The sequence below is a fragment of the Dasypus novemcinctus genome, chromosome 6, assembly GCF_030445035.2.
Source record: "Dasypus novemcinctus isolate mDasNov1 chromosome 6, mDasNov1.1.hap2, whole genome shotgun sequence".
NCBI classification, from domain to species: Eukaryota; Metazoa; Chordata; class Mammalia; order Cingulata; family Dasypodidae; genus Dasypus; species Dasypus novemcinctus.
Window position 1 is genome coordinate 81,670,796 of NC_080678.1, and position 17,288 is coordinate 81,688,083.

At 38.4% G+C, this 17,288-nt stretch overlaps 1 non-coding gene across 1 annotated transcript; it reads right to left on the reverse strand.

Moving 5' to 3' along the window:
- Window positions 1–13,360: 13,360 nt before the first annotated feature.
- Window positions 13,361–13,463, reverse strand: LOC111759251 (U6 spliceosomal RNA). The gene has a single exon (XR_002793308.2). It is a non-coding gene; the product is annotated as a U6 spliceosomal RNA (small nuclear RNA).
- Window positions 13,464–17,288: the final 3,825 nt, after the last annotated feature.

Consider the following 17,288-nt stretch of genomic DNA (forward strand, 5'->3'; position numbering starts at 1 on the left):
GGGACACAGAGAACAGACAACTGGAGGGGAGGGAGAGGGAAAGGGGAGAGAAATAAAAAATAAAAAATAAAAGTGCATTTATTTAAGAATGCACACATAAGCATATATACCATTGAAATACTTACAAAAGTGTGATCATGATACATATTGTCCTGCCATTTATTTTTTTTATTTAGAACATCTTAACATCTCTCTGTGTCATTAAAAAAAAAAGTTCTGGGAAACGGACTTGGCCCAGTGGTTAGGGCGTCCGTCTACCACATGGGAGGTCCGTGGTTCAAACCCCGGGCCTCCTTGACCCATGTGGAGCTGGCCCATGCACAGTGCTGATGTGCGCAAGGAGTGCCGTGCCACCCAGGCGCGTACCCCACGCGCGTACCCCACACGCAAGGAGTGCGCCCCGTAAGGAGAGCCGCCCAGCGCGAAAGAAAGTGCAGCCTGCCCAGGAATGGCGCCGCCCACACTTCCCGTGCCACTGACGACAACAGAAGGGGACAAAGAAACGAGACGCAGCAAATAGACACAGAGAACAGACAACCGGTGGAGGGGGGGAATTAAATAAATAAATAAATCTTTAAAAAAAAAAGTTCTGATAACCTATTATAGATGGATGAAGATCAAAAGGGTGATGCAAAGTAGATGAAAGCTAATCTAAATCTTGCCAAAGGAGAAGCTAACAAAAATGAAGCTGACTATGCTGGAGAAGCTAAAAAGACATAGTAACTAGAAGTACCAGGAATATATGAAAGTTCGGTGTGAGCTAGAAACAGATGGATAGGATGATAATCTGTAAGGAAAAAGAGTATTAGATCACAGAGTCCCCCTGTCCTCCTGGCAGTCAGTGATTTCTCCTCCACCACTCTAACAATACCCTTTGAGGAACCAAACTAGAAAGACTCTAAACTCTGGGATATTAGGCAGGACAGAGGGCAGATACGAGACATAAAACTTTAAAAGGGCATTAAGTGAAAGTCTCCTAAATCCTGAGATACTTCCCCCAACTCAACAACCAAAATGTTAGCAATCAGGCAAGAAGCCTCTCCCAACTTCTCACTTCATAGGAATGCCTACCAGTCAACAAGACTCACCCATGTACAATAAACTTTTAATCAGGTTTTTCATTCCCTCACTATTAAATATGAATGGATAGTCAAAGATCACCAGAAAAGTGAAGAAACTCTGTCAACAAGATAGACAAAGACACAGAGAAAAGGAATTTAGAAGAAACAGAAAAATGAAGAAAACATTTTTTTAAAAAAATTCATATCCTCAGTCCAAGAAGAGATGATATTTATTCATGTAATAAGAACAGGTTGCTTTTTAAAAAGAACATTTGAAAAACAATAAATATAATTCTGGCAAATTAAATATGATAAAATTAAAGATGTAAGGGAATTTCCTAAAAGGTGAAAAAACAAAAAAGACAGATGGAAAGGAAAGATAAGAAAATGAGAGGGTCATTTCAGGAGGTCCAAGGTGTGACTGGGAGAAAACAGAGAAAATGGAGTGGAAGAAATCACTAATAGTGTTGATCCAGTGGAAGGGTAGAATAATGACATTTTCAGATTATAAGAACTGAAAAAAAATTTATCTCCTCTATACCCTTTCTTAGGAACCTACTGCATGATATACTGTACCAAAATGAAAAATGAAACCAAGAAAGAAGAAAAAAGATCCAGGAAATAAGAAATCCTATTCTGAAGAAAGGTGCAGAGAATCTTGAGAAAAACTGTGAAGGCAAATCCCAGGATAATAGCCATACATGAGGGATAGAAAGAGCACCAAAGCCAAACTGGAGCAGAACAGAGGGCTCTGGAAGTAGGGAGAAAGCAAAACAAAGCAGATACATTGAAGGCAATGTAATGACCATATTTAGAGGTGTTTTATAGTTCTGTCAGAGATTAGGGGGAAGAATTAATGGAAAACTATAGGAAAATAAGCAAATGAAAAATGAGGCCATCAATAACCCAGAGTATAAAATAAGTATCAATGCATCCATAATGATACAAATAAATGATTGAATAAATAAATAAATGGAGAATAAGCAGATTTCCTGTGCAGAAGAATTCCTAATAATGCATGTAGAGAGTCTGCCCTCAAAGAGGCAGGACCTAACTCTCCACTCTTAGGTGTGGGCTGAATGCACGTAGCGACTTCCTTCCAAAGAGTTCAGGAGGGAAAAGGCAGCAGGGGTGGGAGGCGGAGCACTTCTATGGTAGAGAAACATGACAAACACTATCTCAGCCATACGATCGAGACGACCTCAACTCTGACAATTCATGTTGATAGTATGTGCTTTTGATACGATGTGATGAAAATGGCACTTCTGTAGTCTTTCTCCCTAAAGTACATGACCCAAGTCTACTCAAATGAAAAATATCAGACAAATCCCAATTTAGGGACATTCTCAAAATACCAGATCCAAACTCATCAAAACAGTCAAAATCATCAAAAAACAAGAACAGGTGAGCGGATGTGGCTCAAGTGGTTGAATGCCTGCTTTCCACATGGGAGTCCCAGGTTTGGTCCCCAGTGCCTCCTTAAAACAAAAACAAACCACAAGCAAAGGATAAAAGCAACTCAGGGGAGCCAATGTGGCTCAGGGGTTGAGGGCCAGCTTCCCATACTTCAAGTCCCAGTTTCAATCCCTGGCCCAGGTACCTCAAAAAATAAATAAATAAAATAAACACCCCAAAACAACAACAACAAGAAAAACAAGAAAAGTATGAGAAACTATCACTTGAAGGACCTCAAACACAACTAAATGTCAGATATAATCCTGGAATAGATGCTGGAACAGAAAAAGAGCAGTAGGTAAAATCTAAGAAAATGAATAAAGTATGAACTTTAGTTAATAATGAAGTATCAATATTAGTTTATTGTAACAAATATACTATACTAGTATAAAATGCTAATAAAGTAAAACTGAACATAGAGTGTATGGGAACTCTCTGTACTATCTTTGCAAGGTTTCTCTAAATCTAAAGCTTTTCTAAAATTTAATGATTTTTTTTTTTAAAGCTAACTGGAAAGAAAAAAATAGAGCAATCATCAACTCCAGAAAAGCCAAGAAACTATGCAAGAAAACAAATGATTTCCTGGTATAATTCATGGCTCAGCAGTGAATATTTATATAATCCTAATATTGTAAATACTAATTTAATAAAATATTGTAATATAGTTGAATTGAGAGTTTAACAGGGGAAGTAAATGTATGGATGTAGGTATAATATTTCTAAATACTCTCATTCCATAGAAAGAGAAATCCTTCCCTTCCATCAATAAATAATGCTAGAATTGAAAACTCAAGAAACAACAGCATGAATATATTATTAAAAACATGGATGAAGGTATAGAAATTTCTTTTTTTTTAAGCGGTACCAGGGATTGAACCTGGAACCTCGTACATGGGAAGCAGGAGCTCAACTGGTATCTTGAACATGGGAAGTATGTGCTCAACCCCTTGAGCTACATTGGCTCCCCAGAAATAAATTTTAAAACTTGAATGGCTATCTCTGCATAGCTGATTGTGGGGAGAGTGTTGGGACAGGAAGGGCAGGGTTCCACTGTTTTTGTTTTGTTTTGTTTTTGCTATAAACCTTTGCTATAAGCCTACTGAAAGGTTTTTATTTATTTATTTTATAAATAAATTTATTTTATTTGCCTTTTATTTATTTATTTTATAAAGATTTATTTTTTATTTATTTCTTCCCCCTTCTGCCCCCAGTTGTCTGCTCTCTATGTCCATTCGCTGTGTGACGGCCTCTATCCTTATCAGCGGCACTGGGAATCTGTGTTTCTTTTTTTTTTTTTTTTTAAGATTTCTTTCTTTCTTTCTTTCCCCTTCCCCTCCCCACCCCGGTTGTCTGTTCTCTGTGTCTATTTGCTGTGTCTTCTTTGTCTGCTTCTGTTGTTGTCAGTGGCATGGGAATCTGTGTTTCTTTTTGTTGCGTCATCTTGCTATGTCAGCTCTCCGTGTGTGCGGCACCATTCCTGGGCAGGCTGCACTTTCTTTCACACTGGGTGGCTCTCCTATGGGGCGCACTCCTTGCGCGTGGGGCTCCCCTACGCGGGGGACACATCTGCGTGGCACGGCACTCCTTGCGCGCATCAGCACTGAGTGTGGGCCAACTCCACACGGGTCAAGGAGGCCCGGGGTTTGAACCGTGGACCTCCCATGTGGTAGGTGGATGCCCTATCCATTGGGCCAAGTCCACTTCCCTTATTTGCCTTTTAAAAGCTATGCAATGTATTTGTTTGGTGAAAATAAAATTTTTCAAGAATGGGAAATATTTAGATTGAACAGGAGAGAGAATGATATTTCCTTGACACAAATATTGTAATAGGTATGTTGTGGAAGCAGAGAGATTCAATGATCCTGTATGGAAGGCCAGGACTCAGTAATAATTTTGGGAAGGAAAATTTATTAATGACCGGCCAAGCTCGGAAACTTTTCTGTTCAAAAACCCTAGCCCCAAATAGGACTTTTGAATTCCTTTTATAGAGAGAATGTAGGAGTCAGGAGTCAAATGGTGCTTTGTTTGAGTACTAGATAAGCTTGAATTAATACATATTTCCCACATTCCCAGTACGCTTGAATTAACATATTTAGTTTGCATTCTCCCTGAATATTCAAAATCTATAGAGCCTATATCCCTTAATTGGCTTTCTGGAACTGGAGTGGTTGGCCTGGTTACAAAAGGTGGGGCTGCAGTTCTTATTGTTTGACACACACAACCCAGGTTATTCATGAAGAGACACACAACCCCTACACATAGCCCACATCAGGTAAATTTATAGGCAATAATTCTCTATTGGAATGGGGATGTTTATTCTATGACTGCCCCTCCTTTGTATATTGGAAGCAGATAACTTGTTTTTTAAGTCTTACAGGTCCACAGCCAGAGGGGAATTGTGCCCCAGGACAGACCACATTGATTTTTTTAAAAAATTGAACAATACTTATTAAAATACAAAAATACACTCTTATCACATTACAATCAGTGTTCTTTTGTTAGCATTCCCCAATCCGTGTTCTTTTGTTAGCATTCCCCAATCCCCGCACTCATCCCACCCCCTTTCAAATTGGAACCCTTTATTTTCTCTTAAAGTTAAAATAATAAATGAAAGAAGTTATCTCATTAAATGGACCAGAATAACAGAGATTTCTGCCTTCCCCATCCACGCCTACCCTTTCTGTTCACCTCTTGAGGCAAGCCTGGGAGAGAGAAGCCTTCCTCCATTGTGCTACATTCAACAGGACTCTCTGCAGACTCCCTCACAGGTACATGTGAGTCCACTTTTGTTTTAACTGTGCATTTCACATTTTTGTGAAGCATCCTGGTTGGGAAAGACTTCATTAATTTAAATGAGCCAGTGCCCTTTGTGTCTCTCCTTTTTCTTCTCTACTCATGTTCTGCTACCACCCTTTTATTACAACTAGTTGACATCAGCTGTAATAATCCCTAATGAATCAGAATTTAGAATAGTCACCAAATCATAAGCATGAGAAAAGCTTCCACTCCCCCAAATTCCCCAATCCCAGCTTTTCCTCCCTCCCCACCTTAAAACAAACAAAACCTTTTTTAAAAAATCATAAAATACCACCTTGCCTACACTCATTTGTTAGATATCTGGAACAACGGGTAGACATGGCACAGTGCTGATTTATGGCTTCTTCTGAATACATTCTCTCTGCTTCTCCTCTCCCCATCCTGTCCCTGTTGCTGTCCCCCTTCAGGGGCCTCCACCTTCCCACTGGAAACCCCAGATACACATGTCTTGCATGGAGTGGTGTAATATTTTCATATAATTAATGAATTCCAAAAAGAAATATTGGATTATGCTTATAATCTGATCTGTACCTGGGCATGATTGAGTTATGATTAAGGATTGCATCCCCACCCCTTGGTGGGTGGGACTCACAGATAAAAGGCATTGTGAAGAACAGAGTTGGAGATTTCTGAAGTTAGAGTTTGATGCTGAAGACCCGGGAAGTCAGCACCCAGAGGAAAGAGAAGCCAGCACCAGGAAGGAAGGAACCTTGAACCCAAAGAAAAGCAAGCCCCAGGAACATAGGAATCCAGGGAGCCTGAGCCCTCGCAGACGTTGGGAGCCATCTTGCTCCAAATAGACTTTGGTGAGGGAAGTAACGTATGCTTTATGGCCCGGTATCTGTAAGCTCCTACTCCAAATAAATACCCTTTATAAAAACTAATCAATTTCTGGTACTTTGCATCAGCACCCCTTTGGCTAACCAATATAAGTGGGTTAGGCCCAAATGAAAGAAATCTGATGCAGAGAGCACACTGATTTTGATGAGACTTTGTACTGAATATTGCTATTAAAATGATTTAGGTTTTTGGAATATTGTGATGGAATGAATGTATTGACAAATGGAAAGAACATGTCTTTTGCAGGTCCAAAGGGTGGAGAGTGATCATTTGAAGCCGTATGGATGGGGAACAAATGTGGCTCAAGCAGTTGAGCTCCTGCTTCCCACATGGGAGGTCCCAGGTTTGGTCTTTGGTACCTCATAAAAACAAAACAATGAAACAAACAATAAGCAAACAAATGATAAAACCAACTCAGGGGAGCTGATATGGCTCAGTGATTGAGTGCCAGCTTCTCACATATGACATCTGGGGTTCAATAATCAGCCCTGGTACCTAAAAAAAAAATTAATCCATTCCTGTGGGTGTGGCCCCATTTAAGTAGGATCTTTTGGTAAATAGGATCTTCAGATATGATCCACCTCATTCAGGATTGGTTTGTTTTTTTTTTTTTTGTTTTTTGTTTTTTGCGCTGGGCAGCTCTCCTTATGGGGTACACTCCTTGTGCGTGGTGTTCCCCTATGCAGGGGACACCCCTGCGTGGCAGGGCACTTCTTGCGTGCATCAGCACTGCGCATGGACCAGCTCCACATGGGTCAAGGAGGCCTGGGGTTTGAACCTTGGACCTCCCATGTGGTAGGCAGACGCCCTATCTGTTGGGCCAAATCCGCTTCCCAGGATTGGTCTTAATCCTCTTTCTGGAGTCCTTTATAAGAGAATGAAATTCAGACAAAGAGATAGCCACAGAAGCAAGAAGATAAAAGCAACAAAACCTGGAATAGAAGGGAGAGACCAGCAGATGCTGCCATGGGCCAAGTGACAGTGGAGTCCAGGACCACCAGCAGCTGGTCTTCAGGAATAAGGTATCGTCTTGATGGTGCCTTGCCTTGGACATTTTCACAAACTCAGAACTATTAATATAAGCTTGTAAGTGAATAAATCCCCACTGTAAAAGCCAACCCATTTATGATATATTGCTTTCAGCAGCCTAGCAAACCAGAATAGGGTTGTCTTTTTATTGTTAAGTTAAAAGATTTCTTTTTATAATCTGAATATTAGACCTTTATCAGTTATATGGTTTCCAAATATTTTCTCCCATTGTGTAGGTTGTCATTTTACTTTCATGATAAAGTCCTTTGAGGTACAAAAGTTTTTAATTTTGATGAAGTGCCATTTATCTATTTCTTCTTTTGTTAATTGTGCTCTGGATGTAAAACTTAAGAAATCAAGGCCTAATACAAGATCCTAAAGATACTTCCCTATATTTTTTTCTAAGGATTTGATAGTTCCAGCTCTTATATGTAGGTCTTTGATCCATTTTGAGTTGATTTTTGTATATGGTGTGAAGTAATGGTCCTCTTTCTTTTAGATACAGGAGGTGAACTTTAAAATAGAAAAAGGTTTCAAAATCAGAGGTTGAATAGATACCTACATTGGATATATGTAGTCTATTCAAAGCATATGGAAATATCTACTGTGGGCCAAATCTGTTTTACCAACTCACTATCAACTCCTGCTGGAATCAGCTTATTCCATTTGGTACAGCAGTCAGATGTTGGTATTGCCAGAAAAACCTTCATTTAAAAAAATTTCCTAAAATCAGTTTTCCCCTAATAGTCTGAAGCTATTACTGCAGCTCAACAACAGCCCCACTAAGCTAACACTGTCTGTGACCCTCTGGATACTGTCTGTGTGTGTGCATTTACTTTATTTTGAGGTAAAAACCACGTAACATAAAATTTACCATTTTAAATTGTACAATTCAGTGGCATTTCGTACATTCACAATGTTGTGCAACCATCACCTCTATCTAGTTCTAAAACATTCCTCTCACCCCAAAAGGAAATCCTGAACTCATTGAGCGTCATTTCCCATTCCTTCCTAACCCATAGGCCCTGACAACCACTAATCTGCTTCTGGGTATTTCATATAAATGGAATCATACAATATGTGACCTTTTGTGTCTTGCCTCTTTTACTTAGAATGTTTTTGATGTACATCTGTTTTGGAGCCTGTCTCAGTATTTCATTCCTTTTTATGGCTGAATAATGTTCCACTGTGTGTATATACCATAATCTATTTAACCACTCATCGAGTGATGGACATTCAAGTTGTTCTGATCTTTGGGCTATTGTGATTAGGGCTGCTATGAACATTAGTGAACATTTGGTTTGAAGACATGTCTCCAATTGTTTTGGGTATATACTTAAGATACATTTGGGAGAGTAGTTACTTTTTAATACAAAAAAGGCTTTTTACAAAACGTAACTTTAAAATTTTATTTTTTACCTTACCTCAGAGCAATTAGTTTGAAAAGAGTCTTTCTTGTAATTAGTTAACACAATCTGTCTAGATGGGCTTTGCTTTCTGTTTCACGTTTTACCCCTTCTAGAGGATCCAGCCACTTTGTATGATGCACACTCAACAGCTACAAATTACTTTCTATTTGTAACTACCTACCAGGGTTCTATATCATCATGAGAACTTTGGAAATTACTGGTGACATATGCATTGCAAAATGCCCAGAGTACTTACAAAAAGTAAAGAAGACAAAAATACTAAAATTCCCTGAACCAGGTGGCTATAGCTGTATAATCTCCAGCTTTAAATTAGGACAGTGAATTGTGTAACAGTTAAGAGCATGGGTTTGGAGTCAGGCAAGTATAGTTTTCTAATCTCAGCGTCATTACTTAAAAGCTATGTTACCTTAGCAAATCACATAAGTTCTCTGAACTTCATTTTTCTCAACTGGAAAATAGTAATAATCACAGTAAATAGGACTGTTGTGAGGATTAAGTAAAATAATATATGTAAAGCACTAATTGTGCCTGGCTTAAAATAAGTGCTCAGTAATTATTAGTAGAAATTTATTTCTTCGGCCATGATGATTCGTTCATGGAGACTACTAAATGGTTAAATATCTAAAAAATGTAAATCCTTCTTCCTTCCTCCCCACTTAGATTAATTGATTATCTTCTATGTTGAGTCCCCTTTTTCTCCTTTGATTGTATTCTTCTTCCTGTCAGCAAAGTCATGCTTCATAATAATTACAATCACATAGTAGTAGCAATATAAAATTCCTGGTTGCAGTGAACCTTATGATATGAATAGGACTTGCTTTCTTGGAATTTGTTAGTTTTGAATCTGTGCTTGGCAGGAAGATTATTGTCTTTTTACACCCTCCTGCTGTTTTCCTATTGATGATGGCTTTACTTCAAAGTATTTCTTTTTTATCTTTTGATGTTAGATTGGGTGCTTTATGCTTCAGAAATGATTGTGGCACTTCTGTGAGTGAAATGACCCTGCATTTATGCTTAGTTTTAAATATATATCAGTAACTATTTCTATGGTATGATAATGCCCAGCTCCCCAGGAGGGATCTAGCAATTATAGTCTTGGAGTTGGCCACTGAAGTAGGCCAGTCTGCTGCTAATCTGGTACTTGGAACTTAAAATGGGAGAGAGTGACAGGAACAGTTCAGAGGAAAGTGTCCTCTTACCTTTAATGCAGAGTTCTGCCTTCAACTACAAAGTTACTTGATTTGGGAATTGGATGATCTGAAGATCAAATTGCATTTGCTGGACTCCCAAGGGGGCTTTGGTATATGAGAAATTTTATAGTAACAGAATTTCACAAAATAACCAAAAACAGCTGAAGATTTTTTTTTAAAGATTTATTTATTTATTTCTATCCCCTTCCCTCCCTACTCCAGTTGTCTGTTCTCCGTGTCTATTTGCTGTGCATTCTTCTTAGTTCGCTTCTGTTGTCAGCGGCATGGGAATCTGTGTTTCTTTTTGTTGCATCATCTTGTGTCAGCTCTCCATGTGTGTGGCGCCATTCCTGGGCAGGCTGCTCTTTCTTTTCATGCTGGGCGGCTCTCCTTAGGGGGCACACTCCTTGCGCATGGGGCTCCCCTACATGGGGACACCCCTGCATTGCACGGTACTCCTTGAGCGCATCAGCACTGCTCATGGGCCAGCTCCACACAGGTCAAGAAGGCCCGGGGTTTGAACCGCGGACCTCCCATGTGGTAGACAAATGCCCTAACCACTGGGCCAAGTCCGCTTCCCTGAAGACTTTTAAATTAGGGTAAATCCTATCTAAAGTTGATAGTATCTCTGGAGCTTTTTTTATGTGAGAATTAATAAATTATAGACATTTATATTCTTTCATTCAATATATGAAAGATTGAAAATTACACTGTGGCAAAAGGATATCTTATTCCATGAATCACTGAAAGCACACTAGATTAGGAATGTTGATGTTTGCCAAACAAAACTCAAGCTTCATCACAATTTTTCACAAAGTAAATCCAATGGGGGAACTAATAGGGGAAAATTGGTGGGTTTTGTTTTGTTTTGTTTTTGTTTGTTCCAGCTAATTTTTAAAATTTGAACTTTACTTAAAATCTCAGGATGATTAATATATATGTTACCTTATTAATGCTGCAATATTTAGTTAAAATGTGAATTCCATTAATAGCAAATTTATCTTGTTCACTTCTATATCCTTAGCATCTAGAACAGTACTTACCCCCATTAAATGTTCATTGAATGAATAAGTGATTGAATGAATGAAAGAGAGAAAGAAAAAAGGAAAAAATACAATGGAAGGAAGATAGGTAGATGAATGGATGTGGGATCATTTGCTTCTCTTTTAAAGGATAAACTGATATGAGCTAAAGAGACTCACTGATAAAAATAAATTGAACATACCCAAGTGTTCTAGACTCAAAATATCCACCTTTATTTTTTCCCACTACTAGACATACCTTATTCTTTAGGCAGGTCTCAACTCCACCTACATATTAATATAAACTAGGGTGCTTTTAAAAGAATATCAATGCTCAATTCCTCCCCTCCACACCCATACCACTACTTTCCAAAGGTCACCAGGTGGTTCTAATGTGTAACCAGAGCTGCGAATCACAGTGTCAGGGAATTATAATTACTATGTTCTTAAAGGTTAAAAAAAAAAAAAAGAAGAAGCATAAAGATACATTTGCTGAAACTTGCTTTAGTTTCTTTTCCAAAAGCTTTCTAAATTCAGTGTTGGGTGTTTGCTATTTCTAGGATAATCACTAACAAGACAAAAAATGATTATCTTGTTCTAATCTATGTACCTTAACCGACTGACCTGAAAAAGGAAGTTTGCCCATTGCTGAGTCAACTGTATAAAAGACTTTTTGCTTGAAATTAAGCATGCAGCACAGGATTGGTTTACCCAGCACCACTGTGAGGGCAGATTAGATAACACAAAAGTTTAAAGATCAAGAATGCTGCAGAACACCTTGAGGTATGTTTTGATATGCAATTTTCCATGAGTATCAAGGCACAAAAATGTACTATTCTCACTTGCCTCTAAATCTCATGACTTATCTTACCTTGGTATCTTGCAAAAATAGGATCCTACTATGATGTTCACCGACAAGGGAAAATGATTGTATGAAAGCCAAGGTGCATTTTCTTTTATCTCAACTACCCCAACAAAATTTCCAGCCAGAGTGCAATTCCAGTCTCACTTGTTTTTGTTTTTGTTTTTTAACATATGCTACAAGTTTATTACATGTATCTACACAGCTCTCTCTTCCCTAGGTACATTATACAATTCGCCACTTAATGCCAAACTCTACAGGGATATTTTTGAGGACAGATCAGTCAATAGCTTATGCAGTGCTAGCGTACAGAAAATGTATTTTGAAAACTGCTTAGTGACCACCAGTTACTGTTCCTATAAAAAATGGTTTTGGAACATCTGTTGGCAGATACCTAAGTGCTGTGTGTAAGAACAGGGTCATTGGGGTGTACTGTGCCTCATTCTAATAAGCCTCTAGTGCCCTTTCCACATTTACCAGTCTACAACTTATTAAAATATAACTTCATTAAGGAAAACACATTTTCTTTTGGCAGTGCATCAAGTTGTTGGCTTCTTAGGTATTTGGGTTTTGTAGGACATTAAACTTAAAAACGTTCAGCTAGTTCTCTATCCCTATATGTCTTAGCTAGATGTTTGAATATGATTCACCAACTTTCAACAAGTGAATTTACTGATCCATGAGTGATAATTTTAAATAAGTTTTCCCCAACAAGCATTAGAAGAGGGGTTCTTAACATTTTTTGTTCCATGGACCTCTTTGCCAGGTCCCTTTACTAAGTCCACACTATACTGTGTATCATTAAATAAAAATATCACACCCACACCAACACGTCCCCACAGGAATAATGTTTTTTTTGAATTTCAATTCGAGCTCATGGACCCCTTGTTAAGAACTCCTACATTAGAAAAAGATTGCTTTGTCATTCCCCTTATCTAAACTTTTTGTTTTCATTTGAGTTATCCAATTAAAAACAGTTTCTATCAAGTACAATAAATAATTTAGTTAGTTTAAATTGCAGTGATACTACCATCACAGAGTCCACCCAATACATAAGTGATATGGGTCTAATCATATTTTCTGCATTAGCAGTTTTATGCAAATAGATTAATTCCCTAATGAATGTTTCAGACCAACTGTCAACAAGTCTTAAATGTGACACCTACATTTAAACATTAGTACTTTCTTTTTCATACCTGTGCTTTAAATAAGGTTTTAAGTTTCCTTATCATCAGGATTAAAGGAAACAGGAACCCACTGGCTGGTGGTGTAGGAAGAATACTTGGTGATGGTAGCTCACTAAATTTAGCGCCAAAATAGTTCTGACTAGTTTGGGACTTTTTAAAAAAGCAAGTGGGACTTGGTAAGCTAGAGTTTTGATTTTGGTTACTTGAAAAATGTCCTTTATTCCTTCCCCCATTTTGCATGGCCTGCCATGCAGCTGTGATGAGTTATAACTATGTCCTCTTTCTTTTTTTTTTAATGCACAAACTTCTGGGAGTTCTGATCCTTAGTCTTGTATTAAGCTGATTTTGGTTCTTACCAACATTTCTAAGTTGAGGAACAGAGAAACGTTACACCTCTCACTACTACCCATCTTCAGGTTCTTTGTCACCCTTCAGTCTGCTTTTCAGATTTCAGGATTTCCGCTACCTGAAATATGGAACACTTCATGAATTTGCACGTCATCCTTGCATAGGGGTCATGCTAATCTTCCCTGGATCGTTCCAATTTTAGTACATATGCTGTTGAAACAGGTGCTCCAGTCTCCTTTTTTGTTAAAGATTAATTTATTTATGTATTTCTCTCCCCTTTCCCCCCGCCCCGGTTTTCTGTTCTCTTTGTCTATTTGCTGTATCTTCTTTGTCCGCTTCTGTTGTTGTCAGCAGCACAGGAATCTGTGTTTCTTTTTGTTGTTGTTGCGTCATCTTGTTGTGTCAGCTCTCCGTGTGTGCGGGCCATTTCTAGGCAAGCTGAACTTTCTTTCGCGCTGGGTGGATCTCCTTAGGGGTGCATTCCTTGCACGTGGGGCTCCCTACGCAGGGGATACCCCTGGGTGACATGGCACTTCTTGCGTGCATCAGCACTGCATATGGGCCAGCTCCACACGGGTCAAGGAGGCCTGGGGTTTGAAACGTGGACCTCCCATGTGGTAGACGGACGCCCTAACCACTGGGCCAAGTCCGCTGCCCAGTCTCATTTCTTAGAGTTCTTGCTGATGTCTGAAAATGTAATCTACATAAGGGAGGGACTTTTTTGGTGTTTTTTTTTTTTTAAGATTTATTTTATTGGGAAGCAGACTCCTTGTAGGGTGCACACCTTGCTCATGGGACACTCCTACACGGGGGCATCCCTGCATGGCAGGGCACTCCTTGCATGGCAGCACTGCACCGTGGGCCAGCTTACCACACAGATCAGGAGGCCCTGGGGATCGAACCCTGGACCCTCCATATGGAGGATGGACACTCTATCAGTTGAGCCACGTCCGCTTCCCTTGGTTTGTTTTTTATTTACTGCTCATCCCAGTAGAATATAGGTTATTGGGCACATAGTAGGTACTTGATAAATATTTATTGAATGAATACCTAAGTATTGTTGTTTAGCTATTGAATGGTGATTTCCAGTTTCCATACACTGAAAACGCCTATGTGAACTGTTTTAAGAATTTCATACTCATCACTATGAATGTCTAGAATAAACAGTGTAATGGATATCTGTTATTCAGCCTTTTCAGCATTCCTTCCTCCCTTCTTGGGATGCTAAATCTCCTCTTTCCTATTGGGAATCAAGTCGATGTAGACTTTCCCTCCCTAGCCATAAGGGATGTCATGTGACCAAGACCTGTCCAGTCAGAAATTTGCATCACCTTTTCACTCCTGCTCATATTTTTGGTTCCTGATCTAAGCCAAGCCAATTAGTCTGCCCTATGACTTTTCTACTGGAGTTAATAGGAAAGATTGTCTTTATCTGTTAGAGTTAATTTTGGGTACACTTTTTGATTCTGGAGCTGGAGGCAGCCATCTTTCCCACCTTGTGAATAAACCATTAATAAGCAAATCAGAGATAGGTAGAACAGAAAGGTGGAGTGAGTGAGAGTTGCCTCTTTTCTCATAACCAAAAAAATTCATATTAATTTTTAAAAAAATGGAAATAGCCTTGTTTTTTTCTGGTCTGAAAGTAATAAGTGCTCATTGTAAAAATTCATAAAACACACACACACACACAAAAAGAAGAAAATTAAAGTTACCCTGAGTTCACCACCCAGACATTATCTTTTTGATATGCATTCCCATGCATACACACAAGCCCTACTTTTCCTTTTCTTTTCTTGTAAACAAAAGTGAGATTTTACTTTTTTTGTAACCTCTTCATCAACTTATGTATCATAAATATCTTGCTATGTCAGTAAAGATATATTTACAGAATTGTTTTTAATGACTATATCATATTCCCTTATGTAGATTAATTACTGTTTACTTAACCACTCGTTTATTGGATATAGCTCTTAAAAGCTCTTGATTGCTTCCTGAAAAAGCAATAAATCTCAAACTGACTGAGTCTTGATTACTTTCCCCTCAGAATCCCCTTATTCTTAATTTTCCCTGTATAATTTGAATAGTTGCAGGTTTATTGGTTGGGGTCTGGGAGAGTGGAAACAGACGTTTGGGAGCTGCTGAAAACATAGACAGTAGTGCTTTTGTAGCCATGAGATATTTGTTACCAAATTTCAATCTTAGTAATGTCCGTGAGATAAACTGTATGCATCATGGCCCTAGTATGAATCTCTTGGCTAATTTCCAGGTACATTAAAAAACAGTGTTTAAATAAATGCCTGTGGCATAATATCTTGGTGCTGACTGTACTACTCTCTGAATGACTACCGCATTTCTAATTACGAGGGTGTGGTTATTCAACTGCATGACTAAACCCCATTCCACAGCAGACACCATTTATGGGAAGCAAGATAACAAAGCAAGGCTCAGCAACAGAAAATAAAGTACTAACAGAGATCCAGAAAATGTATAAAGATTTAGTTTAAAGAAACATGACAAATCAGTAGTGGAAGACATATGTTTTATAAGCAAGATGAGAAAATGAGGTAATATCTCACAGACTGATAAATTACAAACAGGAACATATAATTAATAGCTCTTGGACTCTCTTGACATTCTTTTCCAACACGACTGGCTCTTTTTCAATTGGGAAACAATTATAATGTAAACTGATACTACAATGAGATATCTTTATATACTTGATAGAATCAGTTTGATAAAGAGACTTAGAGCACCCTACTTTAGGCTTCCCATTTAAAAAGAACAGGTCTATTGTTATTGAAAAGTCTAGTTTCCTGGTTATTTTTGGCTGTTTGATGCCTTTGTCATGCAATAAAGAATCTTAACATTGTTTGGAATAACTGTGGATGAGACTCAAAAGCATTGCAATAGAACCCTAAGAAAATATTTCCAATTGAGTGTTTTGCTACCTTTTATCTAGTTATATATATAGTCCTATATTAACAAGAAGGCGACAGATTGTGCAGCCCTAAAGATAACCTTCTCAATGCTTGAAAGCTCAGTTGATTATCAAATGAAAATGAATTCAATTTTCACTTTTTAAAATACCAAGAAATACTTAACATAATTAGACTATAGAAGCTCTTAATTTCTCTCAATTTAGAAATGGTTTCTAAGAATATTATCAATTTTTGAAGGAAAAATAAATTTGACAAAGAAGATCTCTTCTTAGCTTCTGGTAGGCTCTAAATCCTTGTGGTAGTTTGAGGCATTTATGGACCCCAGAAAAGAGCATGTCCTTTGAGCTAATCCATTCCTTTTGGTGTGAACCATTTGATTATATTACTTCAGTTAAATGTCTCTGATTAGATTACTCAGTAAGATGTGACCCAGGATGGGTCTTAATCCTCTTACTGGAGTCCTTTATAAATGGGATGAATATGGAAAGAGACACACGGAGACAGAGGAGTTCAGAGAGAAACCCACAGAAGCCGAGAGAGAAAGCCACAGATGGAGGAGCCAGAAGCTGAAAGCAGAAGAGCTGGGAGAAGGCAGAGGCTGGGAGACGCTGCCATGTACTTTCCCATATGACAGGAGTCCAGGATTGCCAGCAGTGGGTCTTCAGGAAGAGAATGTCACCTGATGATGCCTTCTTTGGACACTTCTCAGCCTCGGAATTGTAAGCTTGCAAGCCAATAAGCCCCCACTGTAAAAGCCAACCCATTTCTGGGATATTGCTTTCAGCAGCTTTTAGCAAACTAAAACAGTCATACTTAGGCAAATTAATGTATGTGGAAAATAACTTGAAATGAAACAATGAGAACAAGTAACTCTACTGTTAAATTGTTCACAATGCTTCACTCAAGTTTCAGGAGCACTGTGGGAAGTTTATTGCAAGATATATAATATACTCAAAGGCATGTAAATTTATATTTTCAATCACGTTGAGTTTCATATCTTTGTATTTACTTGCTGCAAAGAGATATATTTCTTCTTCAATTCATGAAATAGCTTCTTAGGGAGAACTTGGCATAGATGCTTTTGTCACTTTTAAGTCTTAAAAAATAT